This window comes from Bos taurus, chromosome 17 (genome assembly GCF_002263795.3).
Source record: "Bos taurus isolate L1 Dominette 01449 registration number 42190680 breed Hereford chromosome 17, ARS-UCD2.0, whole genome shotgun sequence".
NCBI classification, from domain to species: Eukaryota; Metazoa; Chordata; class Mammalia; order Artiodactyla; family Bovidae; genus Bos; species Bos taurus.
Window position 1 is genome coordinate 35,644,030 of NC_037344.1, and position 18,496 is coordinate 35,662,525.

Here is an 18,496-nt window from a genome sequence, read left to right on the forward strand (position 1 = left end):
AGAGCTTGCTCAAACTCATGTCCATTGAGTCAGTGATGCCATCCAAACATCTCATCCTCTGCATCCCCTTCTCCTCCCACCTTCAATCTTTCCAAGCATCAGGGTCTTTTCCAACAAGTCAGTTCTTTGCATCAGGTGCCCAAAGTACTGGAGTTTCAACTTCAGCATCAGTCTTTCCAATGAATATTCAGGACTGATTTCCTTTAGGATTGACTGGTTTGATCTCTGTGAAGTCCAAGGGACTCTCAAGAGTCTTCTCCAACACCACAGTTCAAAAGCATCAATTCTTTGGTGCTCAGCTTTCTTTATAATCCAGCTTTCATATCCATACATGACTACTACCATACCTTTGACTAGACAGACCTTTACTGGCAAATGTCTGTGCTTTTTAATATGCTATCTAGGTTGGTCATAACTTTTCTTCCAAGGAGCAAGCATCTTTCTTTCCTGACTGCAGTCACCATCTGCAGTGAATTTGGAGCCCCCCAGAATAAAGTCTCTCACTGTTTCCATTGTTTTCCCATCTATTTTCCATGAAGTGATGGGACTGGATGCCATGATCTTAGTTTTTGAATGTTGAGTTTTAAGCCAACTTTTTCACTCTCCTCTTTCACTTTCATCAAGAGGCTCTTTAGTTCTTCTTTGCTTTCTGCCATAAGAGTGGTGTCATCTGCATATCTGAGGTTATTGATACTTCTCCCTGCAGTCTTGATTCCAGTTTGTGCTTCATTCAGCCCAGCATTCCGCATGATATACTCTGCAAAGAAGTTAAATAAGCAGGGTGACAACATACAACCTTGACGTACTCCTTTCCCGATTTGGAACCAGTCTATTATTCCACGTCTAGTTCTAACTGTTGCTTCTTGACCTGCATAGAGATTTCTCAGGAGGGCAGGTAAGGTGGTCTGGTATTCCCATCTCTTGGGTGGCCCTACTTGGCATGGCTCATAGTTTCATTGAGTTAGACAAGGCCGTGGTCCATGTGATCAGTTTGATTAGTTTTCTGTGATTGTGGTTTCCTTCTGTCTGCCCTCTGAGGGGGGGCTTCCCTGGTGGCTCAGATGGTAAAGGGTATAAGAGGCTTATGGAAGCTTCCTGATGGGAGAGACTGATTGGGGGAAACTGGGTCTTGTTTTGGTGGGTGGGGCCATGCTCAGTAAATCTTTAATCCAATTTTCTGTTGATGAGTGGCTGTATGCCTTCCCAGTTGTTTGACCTGACAGCAAACTATGGTGGAGGTAAATCCTATGGTGGAATTAATTCCTATTAATCATGAGTAACTTACCAAACAACATAATTCAACAAAAATAGGATCCACTTTTACCAACACAACTGGATTTATTTGTGCCATACCAAGTATTTTGACAAAAGATTATGGTCAGCCACCATCACACACAGCAAAGGTGGTGATTATTCTGTTTTTCAGAATAAGTAGCAGGATCATTCACATGTCCAAAAGATTTGTGATCACATCTTTTTGTTATTAGTTAAATATATCTTAGTTTTCATTATCCTGATAGTTTGAAAACCCCAAAAGAAAAGTATTCCTTTCTTTTGAGAATCAGTTCAGTTCAGTCGCTCAGTCGTGTCCGACTCTGCAACTCCATGAATCGCAGCACGCCAGACCTCCCTGTCCATCACCAACTCCCGGAGTTTACCCAAACTCATGTCCATTGAGTCGGTGATGCCATCCAGCCATCTCATCCTCTGTTGTCCCCTTCTCCTCCTGCCCCCAATCCCTCCCAGCATCAGGGTCTTTTCCAGTGAGTCAACTCTTCGCATGAGGTGGCCAAAATATTGGAGTTTCAGCTTTAGCATCAGTCCCTCCAATGAACACCCAGGACTGATCTCCTTTAGGATGGACTGGTTGGAGCTCCTAGCAATCCAAGGGACTCTCAAGAGTTTTCTCCAACACCACAGTTCAAAAGCATCAATTCTTTGGAGCTCAGCTTTCTTCAGAGTCCAACTGTCACATCCATACATGACCACAGGAAAAACCATAGCCTTGACTAGACGGACCTTTGTTGGCAAAGTAATATCTCTGCTTTTGAATATGCTATCTAGGTTGGTCATAACTTTCCTTCCAAGGAGTAAGCGTCTTTTAATTTCATGGCTGCAGTCACCATCTGCAGTGATTTTGGAGCCCCCCAAAATAAAGTCTGACATTGTTTCCACTGTTTCCCCATCTATCTGCCAAGAAGTGATGGGACCAGATGCCATGATCTTAGTTTTCTGAATGTTGAAAAAGTTTAAGTCAACTTTTTCACTCTCCTCTTTCACTTTCATTAAGAGGCTTTTTAGTTCCTCTTCACTTTCTGCCATAAGGATGGTGTCATCTTCATATCTGAGGTTATTGATATTTCTCCCAGCAATCTTGATTCCAGCCTGTGCTTCTTCCAGTCCAGCATTTCTCATGATGTACTCTGCATATAAGTTATATAAGCAGGGTGACACCTTACAGCCTTGACGTACTCCTTTTCCTATTTGGAACCAGTCTGTTGTTCCATGTCCAATTCTAACTGTTGCTTCCTGATCTGCATATAGGTTTCTCAAGAGGCTGGTCAGATGGTCTGGTATTCCCATCTCTTTCAGAATTTTCCACAGTTTATTGTGGTACACACAGTCAAAGGCTCTGGTTTAGTCAATAAAGCAGAAATAGATGTTTTTCTGTAACTCTCTTGCTTTTTTGATAATCCAGCCGATGTTGGCAATTTGATCTCTGGTTCCTCTGCCTTTTCTAAAACCAGCTTGAACATCTGGAAGTTCACGGTTCACGTACTGCTGAAGCCTGGCTTGCAGAATTTTGAGCATTACTTTACTAGCATGTGAGATGAGTGCAATTGTGCAGTAGTTTGAGCATTCTTTGGCATTGTCTTTCTTTGGGATTGGAATGAAAACTGACCTTTTCCAGTCCTGTGGCCACTGCTAAGTTTTCCAAATTTGCTGGCATATTGAGTGCAGCACTTTCACAGCATCATCTTCCAGGATTTGAAATAGGTCAACTGGAATTCCATCACCTCAACTTAGCTTTGTTTGTAGTGATGCTTTCTAAGGCCCACTTGACTTCACATTCCAGGATGTCTGGCTCTAGGTGAGTGATCACACCATCGTGATTATCTGGGTCGTGAAGCTCTTTTTTGTACAGTTCTTCTGTGTATTCTTGCCACCTCTTCTTAATATCTTCTGCTTCTGTTAGATCCATACCATTTCTGTCCTTTATTGAGCCCATCTTTGCATGAAGTGTTCTCTTGGTATCTCTAATTTTCTTGAAGAGATCTCTAGTCTTTCCCATTCTGTTGTTTTCCTCTATTTCTTTGCATTGATTGATGAGGAAGGCTTTCTTATCCCTCCTTATTATTCTTTGGAACTCTACATTCAGATGCTTATATCTTTCTTTTGAGAATAGCTCACAGTAAAACATGAAGACAGGTTCATAAAGAAATGTAACTACTAATTCTAATATGTCTAAATGGTTACCTAGGGGAATTCCTTGGTGGTTTAATGGTTAAGACTCTACTTTCACTGCTGAGGGCCCAGATTTGATCATTGTTTTGGGAACTAAGATCCCACAACCACAGGATGTGATTAAAATAGGGAAAAATTGTTTTGTTTTCATTTTTTTTTTTTTGGTGTCATGAAAAGCTTTTATCAGATGGTTTCCTAACAGAATATAATGGTTCTGTTGAGGTAGTTTTATAATGACTTTGATATTTCCTCTGCATTCTAAAGTATGCTTTATTATAAAATGTATAAGAACACATTTTAACTGTTATCAAGTAAGTAGCATCTTAAGCTATATTGGCAAGACAAACATATGTATGCTTGTAGAAATATATATTCTATTTAACAATCCAAGTTCCCCAAATGACTAACAATATAACAATAACATGATTTTTTGAATGCTATTTTATGGTTGGATTCTATAAATTTCCAATTTTCTGGGCACCTAGAGAACAATTGGATAGCCAAATGACTTGCTTTAGTGACAAAATATTAATGTGAGGTTTGCATAGCTGTAAAATCTTTAGAAGTTGAAATTCTTCACTAATTAATTTGAATTTAAATAATACAACTGCATAGACCAATCGAACATTATTCTACTGTAATGCAAGAGTAGTTATTAGTTATCTTTTGTAATTGAGCATTCATTCATTTAGCAAGTATTGATTATCAGTCCTACACTAAGCCCAAAATTGTGAGGATATAATAGTGGGTAAAACAGTCTCTGGAGAAGGAAATGGCAATCCATTCAAGTATTCTTGCCTGGAGAATTCCATGGACAGAGGAGCCTGGCAGGCTAAAGTCCATGGAGTTGCAAATAGTCAGACCCGACTGAGCGACTAACACATATACAAAACAGTCTTAACCTTGTGGTGTTTAAAGTCTACTGGGAAGGTAGACAGTCAAAATATCTCAAAAATATACAATTACAAATTGCAATAAGTGCTATAAAGGCACTTCTATTGCACAGAAGATGCGATCAGAGTATCATAAGCAGACCTGAGTAATATGGAGATCGGAGGCTTCCTAGAGGAAATGGCCTTTGAGTTTCTATTTGATGGATGAGTATGTGGTCACCTGTTGTAAAGAAATAGGTAAGGGAAGTACACCAGGCAGAAAGAAAAGTATGTACAAGGGCCCTGTGGTAGGAGGTAAGGAGGAGCCAAGAAAAGAAAGAAAAGGTCTGTGGGACTGGGACACAGGAAGTATGTGGGGGAAGTGGCATGAGAGGGACTGGGAGGCAGGCAAGGCCAGATGCTAAGATTTTGGTATTTATTCTAAAAGTAATAGGAAGCCTTTGAAGTTTTTTAGACAAGAGGGTGATGTGATCAGATTTGAGGGTTTTTTTTTTTAATTTACTTATTTTTTAAAAATCCCAGCATATAATTGATATACAACAAAATGTACTCACTCTAACTACAGTTTGATGAGCTTTGACAAATGTATGTATAATGGTAACCAGTACTAAATCAAGATATAAATGTTTCTATTACCCCAGAAAGTTGTCTCATGCCCCTTTATAATATCAGTGATACCTCCCCAGCCCTAGGCAGCCACTAATCAGCTTTCTCTCACTATATATATTATTTTGCCTATTCTATAATTTTATGTGTTATTTTACTGTATATACTCTTTTATGTCTTTTTTTTTTAATAGAATATTTTTGAGTTTCATCCATGTCATTATGGGTATCAGAAATGCCTCCCCCCACCCTTTTTGCTGAGTAGTATTCCATTCTTTGGGGTTCCCAGGTGGCAGTAGCGGTAAAGAACCTGTCTGCCAAAGCAGGAAATGTAAGAGGTGCTTGTTTGATTTCTGGGTTGGGAAAATCCCCTGGAGGAGGGCATGGCAACTCACTCCAATATTCTTGCCTGGAGAATCCCAAGGACAATGGAGCCTGGTGGGCTATGGTCCACTGGGTTATAAACAGTTGGATACAACTTCTGAGGTGGCTCAGTGGAAAAAGAATCTGCCTGCCAATTCAGGAGACACAGGTTTGATCCCTGTATTGGGAAGATTCTCTGGACAAGGAAATGGCAGCCCACTACAGTATTCTTGCCTGGAAAATTCCATGGACAGAGGAGCCTGGTGGGCTAGATAGAGTCCATGAGGTCCCAAAACAGTCAGACATGATTTAGTGACTAAATACAACATTCAATTCTTTGGATATATTTCACCTAGCTTATCCATTAATCTGCTGATAGATATTTGTGTTGTTTCTACTTTAGGGCCATCCTGAATAAAGCATCTATGAATATGAAAGTCTTCTTATGGACACATATTTCCTTGGATAAATGTAAGAGTGGGTGGTGACTATATGTTTACTTTGTAAGAAACTGCCCAACAGTTCTCCAAAGTAGTTTTACATCCCCAAATACTTTTTATTTCAAAGTACATTTTACATTCCTGTAAACAGTATATAAGAGCTCTAGTTCCTCCATTGCTTCACCAGCACTTGGTATCGTCAGTCTTATTAATTTTAAACATTCTATTGGGTAGGAAGTAATGTTTACTTTAAACAAATCATGCTAACTTCAGTATAGATAAGGATTGGAGGGAGGCAAAAGTGAAATCATGGAGATTAATCATTAGGATGATCAATTCATCTCACTTTGACTAGAATTGATCCTTTTTAAAACTGAAAATCACCCATTATGGGATCCTTCTTAGTCCTGAGTAAACCTGGATGGTTAATCACCTTACCAATAAAGGAGAAATGATTATAGTTTTGACTTATAATCTATCCAAAGAGAAATGGATAAATTTAATGTTTAGGAGAGACAACAAAACTGAGTGATGGAGCACATAGATATGGGGACAGGGGGAAGATGCCAGGGATAACAGCAAGGCTTCCATCCTGCACAGCTGAGAAGATAGTGCTGTTATCTATTGAGCACTGAGAAGGAGAACACTGGAGGAGGACCAGGGCTGGGGAGCATGACCTTGTGTTCAGCTTTGAACATGTAGGATATGAGGTGTATATGAGACATCCAAGCAGTGCTGTCAAGCACACACACAGCCTGGAGCCTAGAGGACATGTCGAGACTAGAAATACAAATTAAGGAGTTACGGGCAAACACTTGTGAACATTACTGAAGACACAGGTTTCAATGAGACCATAGGGAACTTTAATGGAAGTTTCTTAACTGACATTTTCCAAGTGTTTTCTCTGTAATTTCTGTAGTATATACTGCTGCTGCTGCTGCTAAGTCGCTTCAGTTGTGTCCGACTCTGTGCGACCCCATAGATGGCAGCCCACCAGGCTCCCCCGTCCCTGGGATTCTCCAGGCAAGAACACTGGAGTGGGTTGCCATTTCCTTCTCCAATGCATGAAAGTGAAAAGTGAGAGTGAAGTTGCTCAGTCATGTCCGACTCTTAGCGATCCCATGGACTGCAGCCTTCGAGGCTCCTTCGTCCATGGGATTTTTCCAGACAAGAGTACTGGAGTGGGGTGCCATTGCCTTCTCCCAATCTTTATCTAACATATGTAAAACTACACTACAGTTATTACAGTGTCATTTAAAGAAAACATGTTTTAATGATGTCAGATTTCTGACAAGCCTTAATTTAAAGGTCTTCTGCTGTTTGAAAGGAAATTGCTGGACTATTTTAGAGTTGAAAATCTCACAACTTAGATATCATCACTTTGCTTGAAAGATGAGTATATCAAGCAGCAAAGAAACAAGGGTATAGAAGAAAACATGTCCTATGATGAAGTTCCAAATACTACATCTTAATTAGGTATGTTATTTCCATTTAAATGCAAGCTCCCTAGAGCCCATGCTCCACCACATGAGAACACACTGCAGTGAGAAGCCTGTACGCTGCAACTATTAATAGAGAATAGTCCCTGCTCACCAAAACTACAGAAAAGCACATGCAGCAACAAAGACCCAGCACAGCCAAAAATAAATTAAAAAAATAGAATTATAAATGTATATGCAATATCTAGATTGTCTCCTATCCAGGCATCAGAGAATGCACCAAAATCTCAATCTTAGCAATGCCAAGATTAGTAAATTATCTGGATAAATGTTAACAGAGTTGTTTTTGTTTTTTAAAAAAGACCCAATAAAGAGCTGAAAAAAGCGTATATATATATGTGCATGTGAATATATAAGTATATATATATATATAAAGTATAAATGTAGCTAGGATAAAAAGCATGAGCAAGAGGCAAGCATTGAAAAACGCAGATTATATGTTTGAGGAAGGATGATTTAACATAAGGACATGTAGCCACAGGACAGATCAAAGAGAACCTGGGGCAGAGGAGAAATGATTGGGAAAACTTCAGTCCCACACTGTGTTGAGTATCAGAACATCTCTTCTGACAAACAGAGAAGAACTCTTGTTATGTCACATGGGCTATTAAACTATATCTGAGATACTGCACTTAAATCTATATTTCTGGAAGCCATACTTAAGCATCCAGTCCAAAATTGTTCTTAAAGATATGTTTCATTATTTTTCCTCTATAGTATTAAATACAAGTGCCAGAAAGTTGAAGAGAAAGAAAAAAGTTCAGAGAGAAACACAGGAATAGCTTAAAGGATGTGCTGTGTGTTTAGTTGCTCAGTCGTGTTAGACTCTTTGCAACCTCATGGAATGTAGCCCACCAGGCTCCTCTGTCCATGGGGATTCTCTAAGGCAAGAATCCTCCAGGGGATCCTCCCAACCCAGGGATCAAACCCAGGTCTCCCGCATTGCATGCTGATGCTTTACTGTCTGAGCCACCAGAACTCCAAGAACTCTGGAGTGGGTAGCCTATCCCTTCTCTAGCAGATCTTCCCAATACAGGAATTGAACTGGGGTTTCCTGCATTGTAGGCAGATTCTTTACCAGCTAAGCTACCAGCTTAAAGAATGCTAGGTTTAAATAATGTGATGAACAGAAATAGACTCACAGACACAGAAAGCAAATTTATGATTATCAAAGAGGAAAGGAGGAGCAGGGATAAATTAAGAGCTTGGGATTAACAGATACATACTACTATATGTAAAACTGGTAAATAAAGGCCTATTGTGTAGCACAGGGACCTATATTAAGTATCTTGTAATAACCTCTTCTAAAAGAGATGGGAATACCAGACCACCTTACCTGCCTCCTGGGAAATCTATATGCAGGTCAAGAAACAACAGTTAGAACCAGACATGGAACAATGGACTGGTTCCAAATTGGGAAAGGAGTATATCAAGGCTGTATATTGTCACCCTGCTTATTTAACTTAAATGCAGAGTACATCATGCAAAAAGCTGGACTGGATGAAGCCCAAGCTGGAATCAAGACTGCAGGGAGAAATATCAATAAACTCAGATATGCAGACGACACCACCCTGATGGCAGAAAGTGAAGAGGAAGAGCCTCTTGATGAAAGTGAAAGAGGAGAGTGCAAAAACTGGCTTAAAATTCAACATTCAAAAACTAAGATCATGGCATCTGGTCCCATCAATTCATGGCAAATAGATGGGGAAATAGTGGAAACAGTGACAGACTTTATTTTCTTGGGCTCCAAAATCACTGCAGATGGTGACTGCAGCCATGAAATTAATAGATGTGTGCTCCTTGGAAGAAAAGCTGTAACAAACCTAGACAGCATATTAAAAAGCAGAGACATCTGCCAGTAAAGGTCCATCTAAATGGCACCCCACTCCAGTACTCTTGCCTGGAAAATCCCATGGACAGAGGAGCCTGGTAGGCTGCAGTCCATGGGGTCGCTAAGAGTCGGACACGACTGAGTGACTTCACTTTCACTTTTCACTTTCTTGCATTGGAGAAGGAAATGGTAACCCACTCCAGTGTTCTTGCCTGGAGAATCCGAGGGACGGGGGAGCCTGGTGGGCTGTCGTCTATGGGGTCGCACAGAGTCGGATACGACTGAAGCGACTTAGCAGCAGCAGCAGCAGTCAAAAGTACAGTAGTAGTCATGTATGGATATGAGAGCTGGACTATAAAGAAAACTGAGCACCAAAGAATTGATGCTTTTGAACGGTGGTGTTGGAGAAGACTCTTGAGAGTCCCTTGGACTGCAAGGAGAACCAACCAGTCCATCCTAAAGGAAATCAGTCCTGAATATTCATTGGAAGGACTGATACTGAAGTTGAAGCTTCAATACTTTAGCCACCTGATGCAAAGAACTGACTCGTTTGAAAAGACTCTGATGCTGGAAAGATTGAAGGCAGGAGGAGAAGGGGACAACAGAGGATAAAATGGTTGGATGGCATCACGAACTCCATGGACATGAGTTTGAGCAAGCTCTGGGAGTTGGTGATGGACAGTGAAGCCTGGGGTGTTACATTCCATGGGGTTGCAAAAAGTTGGATATGACTGAGTGACTGAACTGAACTGAACCTCAATTCTAGAAATCCTGTGTTTAGGGCAAGCTTTTGTTTTTGTTTTCCTCTTACTGTAATTTGATGGCATGTCTGTAAGGAACTGAATGCATTATTTAGAGTGCATTGAAAAGACAGTGAATATTTTCTGAGAACTTCTGTGTTCTGAGTTATTTTCCAATGTGCTGTTTAATACTACAAGATGCTAATTTAGAGATGTGAAGCACACAAAGAAGAATGGAGCATGCCCTTCTCTGTATTTTTTCCAGTTCCTTGAATGACAGCTTGCTGTGATGATTACTTTTTGTCCTCTTTCATTTTACCCACAAGAAACTTCCAACAGAGTATAAATTTATATATGATTTATTCTTTGTTTTATGCAATGAATAGAACACGAAACTCTAATTTAAAGACCCTGTGCCTTTCTATACATTTGTCCAACTGGACACTATTTTAGGCTGCCTTCGAATATGTGTGCCTTCAGGACAGGAAAAGGGGGTTGAACAACTTGGACTGTATTCAGTACAGATACAGTTACATTAAAAAACACTACTCAATACCACTGATTTCATTTCATAAAAAATGTTCTCATTTAAGATGTCCATTTTCCTATAAAATAAGATGAAATATTTCCCTCCCCATCTAATTCTAATTTGGATTAATATTTTTTCACAAATACAGAAATTACACAATACACAAATACAGAAATTCAAAATTTAACAAATGAACTATAATGCTAAGAATAAAGAATGGGCTGAGTTCTTTAGTACCACTTAAGAAGCAATATGAATAGCAGCAGTTAACTGGGGTGAGATTTCCATTTATCCACATTCTTACACTCAACTTTGCTGTTCCCTGCCACCCTCTGATCAGTTCAAAGTGTCTAATAGGCACCCACCAGATTGTGTTTATTCCTACTTCTGTGCCTTTGTTAACATAGTTCTGTTTTCCTTGCAGCTTAAAAAAAAAAAAAAGATTTAAGTACTTTCTATGGCATATTTCCTATATACAGAAGAAAGCAGGAAATAAAATACATAATAATCATATGTATGTATCTATGAACAGCTTTAACAGACATTAATGTTTGGACCTACTTGCTTTGGTCTCTCTGACTTTATTTTTGCTTTTTCAGAAATACATTTTTGCTCCAAAAAGCCTTCCCATCGCTTTCAGCCTAACAATTTGGTTATTCAGCAAACATTTCTTTACTGAATATCTACTACATGTAGAGGCTCTGCCAGGGTGAGGAGAGGTGGGGAGATTAAATCAAGCAGCCTTATTTTCTGAGAATTCAACTTAAAAAGGCCTCCTTGTACGTAAATCCTATCTTCCCCCACTAAGGTCTTCCTAATAGGAGTCTAACGGGCTGATCTCCCTTCTCCAGACATCTAAATATCATCATTTACAGTGTTGTTAAGGAATTCTGGTGTCCACAGGGTTGCAAAGAGTTGGACATGAACAGCAAGGTGTTGTTCATGTAGACAGATGACCCACATGTGCTGGAGCTGGCTTGGATCAGCTTGTGAGAGGCAGTTTTGCACACCCCTTTTCCAACTCTACATTCAGTGAGGGCTATGGTGGGAGTAGTGCAACATAGAAATTGGCAAACACAACAAATCAGAATTTTATGTTTTCTATGACAGCTGACTTACCAGTTCACCACTGCATGTAACTCACTTGCTTGCAAGCATACCTGTCTTGTATACTTAAAATGTTTTTATAAATAAGTCAGAGATAAATCCTATAATCTCCTTAAGGGATGGAATCATGTTTTATAGTACTTCTTAATCTCACAAGTGTTGGGAAAATAGTAGGCTTTTCATAAATACTTTCTGATCACTTTAAAAGAGTGTTTTCATTTCTCCTCTTGCCATAGTGATTCATTAATGACATCCACTTTGACCTGTTTCTGTTACCCTGAATTTTAAAATGCTATTTGAAATTGCTCTGATAGTTAATTGCTTTCTCTCTCCCTGTGAGGTAATTTCATAAACCATGGAACATCATGTCCTTGCTGCCCCCCAAAGATCCATTGCAGTAAATGATCGTCTCTCTGGTCCCATGTATCCCCTGGCAGTGCTGAACTCTCTGACCTGAGCCACCTGCTCCATCCGTGTCTCAGTTGTGTTCTCCGCACATTCCACATTGTCCAGAAGGTCTCTTTTGGAGGCCTGGCTTGATGTGAATCAGTTATTATGAATGTTGAGAAAGGGCAAGGGGTGGTGTGAGTATGTGCTTCTGGGCCAGCAAAGGGTCCTTAGCAGGGACCACAGGATATATCAGAGTGCAACAGAGTCAGATGTGAGCAGAAACAGTCGTGTACAAATTTCTCAGAGTTCTGGCCTTTTTATGCCTTAATTTCTCATTCCACTAACTAGAGAGCAGCAGAGCTCATTGGAGAGACTGAAGCTCATATGCTCAGATTGTGGCCAGTGCTCCTTACAGTTCTTATGCAAGGATAGAGATTCTCACAGGTCAGGGCTACAGCACATACTGCCTGTCCTACCTGAGGGGTTCTTTAAGAGACCAAGGATAACTGAATCATTCTTTTGTTTTGCCTCTTACTTCAGTTTTAAACTACTCTAGTGTTCAATCACTTTGTCCATTTTAAAATGGTAAAAAATAGTTATTTCCTTTACTCCATAAAAATGAAAATAAAGAGTAGATTAAGATTATACCCTGTATCCTGAGAATTTAAAGAAAGTTACTGACCAGCTTTCTTTCCCCACATCGTATTTACGGGGTGTGGAAGAGTAGAAGGTAGAGGGTGCTTTATGCTCTGAGACATGACTGTTTACTTAAGTTTATGTTACACTAAGAAACGAAACAGCAGCATTTCCTTTTCCCATCTTGCCAGAATTCCCCACGTCCAGACCATTTAGCTTACTCTCAATCTGCAGACGCTGCCTCAAATTTATTCTCCTGATCTTTGCCCCTTTTCAGTGCCCTTTACTAAACCCTCAACCCTAAGAAAGGGAGCAAAGGCTATCAACTAATTTCCCCTAGTTTTGCTTGTCAAATGGCTTCAAATTCTCACTTTAAAAAGAAAAGGCTGGACTTCCCTGGTGGTCCAGTGGTTAAGAATTCTCCTGCCAATGCAGGGGACTTGGGTTCCACCCCTGGTCCAGGAAGATCCCGCATACTGTGGAGCAACTAAGCTCATGTGCCAAAACTGCTGAGCCTGTGTGCTCCATAGAGTCCATGTGCCACAACTACAGCGCCCGCATGCTGCAAATACTGAAGCCAGTGTGTCTTAGAGCCTGTTCTCGGCAACAAGAGAAGCCACCGGAATGAGAAGCCCAGGCACTACAACTAGGGAGGAGCCTCCGCTCACGTCAATTACAGAAAGCCCACGTGCAGCAGTAAGAGCCCAGTGCAGGCAAAAGCAATGAATAAATGTAATAAGAAAAGAAAGAAAAGTCTTTGCAGAGGCGGTGGCTTCTTTCTCTTAGTGTTAATGGTAAGGAAGGAAACTCTCCCTTCTTACCGCCACACCTAGTATGACCATGGCAGCTTCAGCCAATGCGGTGCCTGTTGTTTTCCTACCTAGCCTCTGCGATGACATACACATACGCTTTTCTTATCAGTTATAGAGTCACTGAATTTAATCACATTCTACAGGTCCATCTATAACAAGTTTTTTTGTTTGGGCTGAAACTAAAGAAGTAGGCAATATCCATCTTTCTGAATCACTGATTTGCACAGGGGCTGAGGAGCTGTTCAGGAAAAACACTAACATTTTCTCTGGTTTGAGTCCAGACACGTCAAGTAGATGAGGGGCAATGGAAATCAGATTAACAGTTCTGAGAGTGACAAGAGAAATCTCTCTATAAAAGAGAAAAGAGACTTAAAAAATAAGCCAGACCTATCAACAGCACAACCAACATTTATGCCAATATTTAATTCAATAAGTGAGGATGACAAGAGAAATCTCTCTATAAGAGAGAAAAGAGACTTAAGCCAGACCTATCAATGGCACAACCAACATTTATGCCAATATTTAATCCAATAAGTGTTTATTGTATACCTACCATTTGCCACCCTGGAGAAGGCTACCCACTCCAGTATTCTCGCCTAGAGAACTCCATGGACTGTACAGTCCATGGGGTCGCAAAGAGTCAGACATGACTGAGCGAATTTAACTTCACCATATGCCACACCCTGCACCAAGTATCAATGTTATTTTGCATGTTGTATCATCTGTGAATACAGAGGAGAATAAGACTGACCCATTTGCAGCTTCTACATGTGCTTTTGGTAGTCAAGACAATTTTACTATTGTGGTTTCAATAACCTTGGCACTTTCAGAGAGATTGTTAATTTTGATAACTGCAGATATTCAAATCGAGTTAGATTTTAAATATTAACTAATGCTACCTGAGATACTGAAGTAAGACCAAAAACTGTTAAAATATTTCCAAAAAATTATCAATGTAACATAATCATTTTCATGTGAAATACTATTTTTTCAACAAAAGTTGGGCATTCCATTTTATACCTGACAGTGGTAACTTCACATCTTTTTCAGTCAGATGCTTAATTAGATATGTCTGAATCCCCGAACGCAATAAATAAATTAATGTGTTCTATATAATTTCATATTCATGTGCTGTGTATAACTGTGTTGACACTTATATGTTGCCATCCAATCTCCAACAAAGGCACCAAATGCTCAGAATCTGGAACGAAAACATTGGTGGATCTGAAGAGAAGTGGAAATTCATAAATCTTGAGTTTTTGCCCCACTGCAAATTTGATCACCTGACTTTGATTCTCAGGATAAACCCTGAAATGATGAAGCAGTTACCATGTTGCTGGTGACAATGTAAATGCAATGTCACTGGAATTTGTCTGCATCAACTTCTGCTCTCAGGCTTATTTTACCAGAGGGACAGTGTGTGAGGGAAAAGAGGTACAGGAGAGTTGAGATGCACCCAGTCTGCATTTCAGGCACAGGTGACCCCAAAGGGCAAAGCTGTAAGAGCAGTGGTGAGCACAGACCACTCAAGCCATACAGCTCATGTTAAATGAAGAAATATTATGGAAGCTATCAAGAGCCTAGGTAAACTTTGTCAGTCTCACATCCACCTCCTCTGGCTTTGGGAGCAAATCCATCTGCTTCTGGAAGTTTTCTGGAATGGGTAATAGGCAAAGATCCACAAAAAGAGGGATATAGATATAAATAAGATCTGAACTAACTTTTGGCTATAGAGGAATAAGATCTGACAATCTAAGGTAAAACATGGTGACTGAAGTTGATCATACTGTACTGCATAACTGAAATGTGCTAAGAGAATAGAACTTACTTTTTAAAATTGAAGTAGATTTAATTTACAATGTTGGTGTTAGTTTCAGATAAAGAGCACAGTGATTCAGTTATATATATAATATATATATTCTTTTGCAGCTTCTTTTCTATTATAGGTTATTACAAGATATTGAATATAAGTTCCCTGTGTTGTACAGTAGTAGGTCTTTGTGGTTTATCTGTTTTATAAACACTTTATAAATAATTTATAAATCCTGTGTATATGTTAATCACAAACTCCTAATTTATCCCTCCCCCCATCTTTGCTCTTTGGTAACCGTAAGTATGTTTTCTATGTCTGTGGGTCTATTTATGTTTTGTATATTAGTTCATTTATATCAATTTTTAAGACTCCACAAGGAAGTGATATTGTATAATATTAGAACTTTACTGGTCTCTCACTAAATAAATAAGTAAAGCAGTGGATGTATTACTATTATTTAACTAGATGAGGGGGATACTTGAATCATGTTTATGTATATCAAATCACCACTTTGTACACTTTAAAATATCTTACAATTTTATACATCAATTATGCCTCAAGAAAGCTGAAATTTAGGGCTTCTTTTGTGGCTTAGTGGTAAAGAATCCGCCTGCCAATACAGGAGATTCGGGTTGGATCCCTGGGTCAGGAAGATCCCCTGGAGAAAGAAATGGCAACCCACTCCAGTATTCCTGCCTGGGAAATCCCATGGACAGAGGAGCCTGTTGGGCTACAGTCCATTGTGTTGCAAAGATTCAGACAAGATTTTGTGACTTAACAATAACACAAGCTGAAATTAAAAAAAAAATCTGCACAGAGTGAACCTCATTTACTGCTTTAACATGTTATGTCATAATTCCTGGTGACACAAACTGTCAGAAGACAGTGATTTCCCTTTATATGTTTCTGGGTGAAATGATGAGATTATCTTCTCATCTTCATAGCTGAAGTTCAATGTATCAAAGTAACTTAGCAGATTCTGGGACAACAGTATAAGGGCAGAAACTTCAAAACCACTCACCACTTCCTTCTTCTCTGCATCTGAAAATATCTCTAAGTGCATGTCCTGAGACTGCTGTGCATGCCTGCATCCTTGGAGTATGTTACAGTTGTTCACCTGGTATCAATTTCTGCTGCTCTCTGGGACTGTCACATCATGCCAGGGGAAGCCTGATTTTCCCTGAGGATAACATGAGTGGATTGGGCTTCCAGACTGCTGCCAGTAAATTTCCACTATTGTCTGCCTAACACATGAGGAACTACTACTGATATTATTCAGCAATAATAAATGAAAGTGAAGTCTTTCAGTCGTCTCTGACTCTTTGCAACCCCATGGACTGTAGCCTGTTAGGCTCCTCCATCCATGGGATTTTCCAGGTAAGAATATTAGAATGCATCGCCATTGCCTTCTCAAGGGGATCTTCCTGATCCAGGGATTGAACCCGGCTCTCCCACATTGCAGGCAGACTCTTTACCATCTGAGCCACCAGGGAATCCTAAATACTGCTAACTTTAGGAAGTAGCATTGGTGACACTGGTAGCTGGTGTCATCAACTCATGCAAGGCTACAGGAACTGTCCGTCCCAAGAAGCAAGACATGGGCAACTGAGGCTCTAGGTTAGCTGCCACTATGAGAGAAATCCACATTGTGACACAAATATCAATTCCATTGATTACTGAGTACAATAGCTGACAACACAGGATGCCAAAGAGTGAAGTGTCCTTGAGACTGAGTTACACTCATTTTGTAACAATGCACAGAAGAAACAACAACAAAACTGTGTCCTTTATAACAGACCAAAACTCTTCAAAGTTTGGAGAAAATAAAGTAACCAGGAATCTCATTTAATGCCATTTTACATTCTTATTATCATGCGATATTTTAAAAATATTTTGCCACTTTCTCAGGTAGCAAGCATTTCAACCTTCAACTCTTTTAATGACTTGCAGTCAACATTTGAGGTGATATGGATTCTCCTGTTATATTTCAGATCATTTATTTCTCTACCCACACTAATCACATGGTCCAGTATAATACTACATCTGGACACCCTCCTGGCTCTTCGGATGCTTTGTCAGATTTTCACAACAAACCTTTCAACAAATTGCCACAAAGTGTACATATTCCAACTGCCCCTTATTTGAAGTCAAGTTTCTGGCATTTTACAGGTTCTGGAATTATTCTGACTACTTTTGACAGTTTCTGTTTCTTCAAATTCTAATCATTTTTATATTTCCCTTTTTCGGCCAGTACTTCAAATGACATATCAGCATTTATTTTGTATGTTTTATTATCAGTAACTTAAACTGAGTGTTCCTTTTCAAATATTAAAACCATTTTTGCTAAATCAGTAAATTTTGGCAAATTGGTCATTCAATTAATTTTGTCTTTCAAAGCATTGATTTTTGGTGAGTTGATCTACAAAAGTTGGAGGTTCTAAGCCAAGTCTTTGTTTACATTGAACAGCTTCCAGAGAATATAAATATAAATTAATATTTATGAAGTATCTCAGATGGAATATACATTAGAACACAGCATGTACAGTGTATATGATTTAAAAGGACAAGTCCTTGAGAGATTTAGGATCCAGAAATTGAAAAGTATCTTTATCACAATCCCAAACAGGCTTTATAAATAACCTAGAAGGCCTGACTCTGTTTACAGGTATTACATTGTGTCCTTCACCAGGAAACATTGATAAACACTTTTGGTTCTTTTGTTTGCTTATTTTATTGATGATGCCTTATAGGAACTTTTGTTTCACTGTCTCTGCCATTGATTACATGATATTGCTCATAAAAATTTTTATATAACTACTATGTCTGTTAATAAAGCCAGTTATATAACACTGTATTTTTTAATAAAGAGGGAGAATTTGTATAGTAGTGTAAAAGAATATTTCAATTCTCCAGTTAAAATTTCAACTTATATTTACATGTCAAAATTTCAGTTGAGTCAAGATTCTATGAACAATCAACTTAATACTCAGAAAGCCAAGTTCCTTTTCCTTAAATTGGTTAAGCAGGGACTAATACCTTAATTACTAACTCTAATGTAACTTCTCCTAAGACTGACAATAACACATTCAAGAAGAATTTATTTAGCTGAGGCTAATACCAGGATTGAGATTACTAGAATGATCTATAATCATAGATCTGACAGCACTAATGAAATCTGGAATATCTTTGGTTTCACTGATAAGATAAGAAATCCAAGAAGCAATGTTTGGCTACAAAACCAAGTAACAGCAAATGTGCACATACCAAAAATTTTTCCCCTAGATTCATGAAGTTACTGTCCCCAAGTTGCGCCAGCCAGCCCTGCCACCACAAGCCTCTATTCCAATCAATTCCTGGAACTAGTATAAGAAAT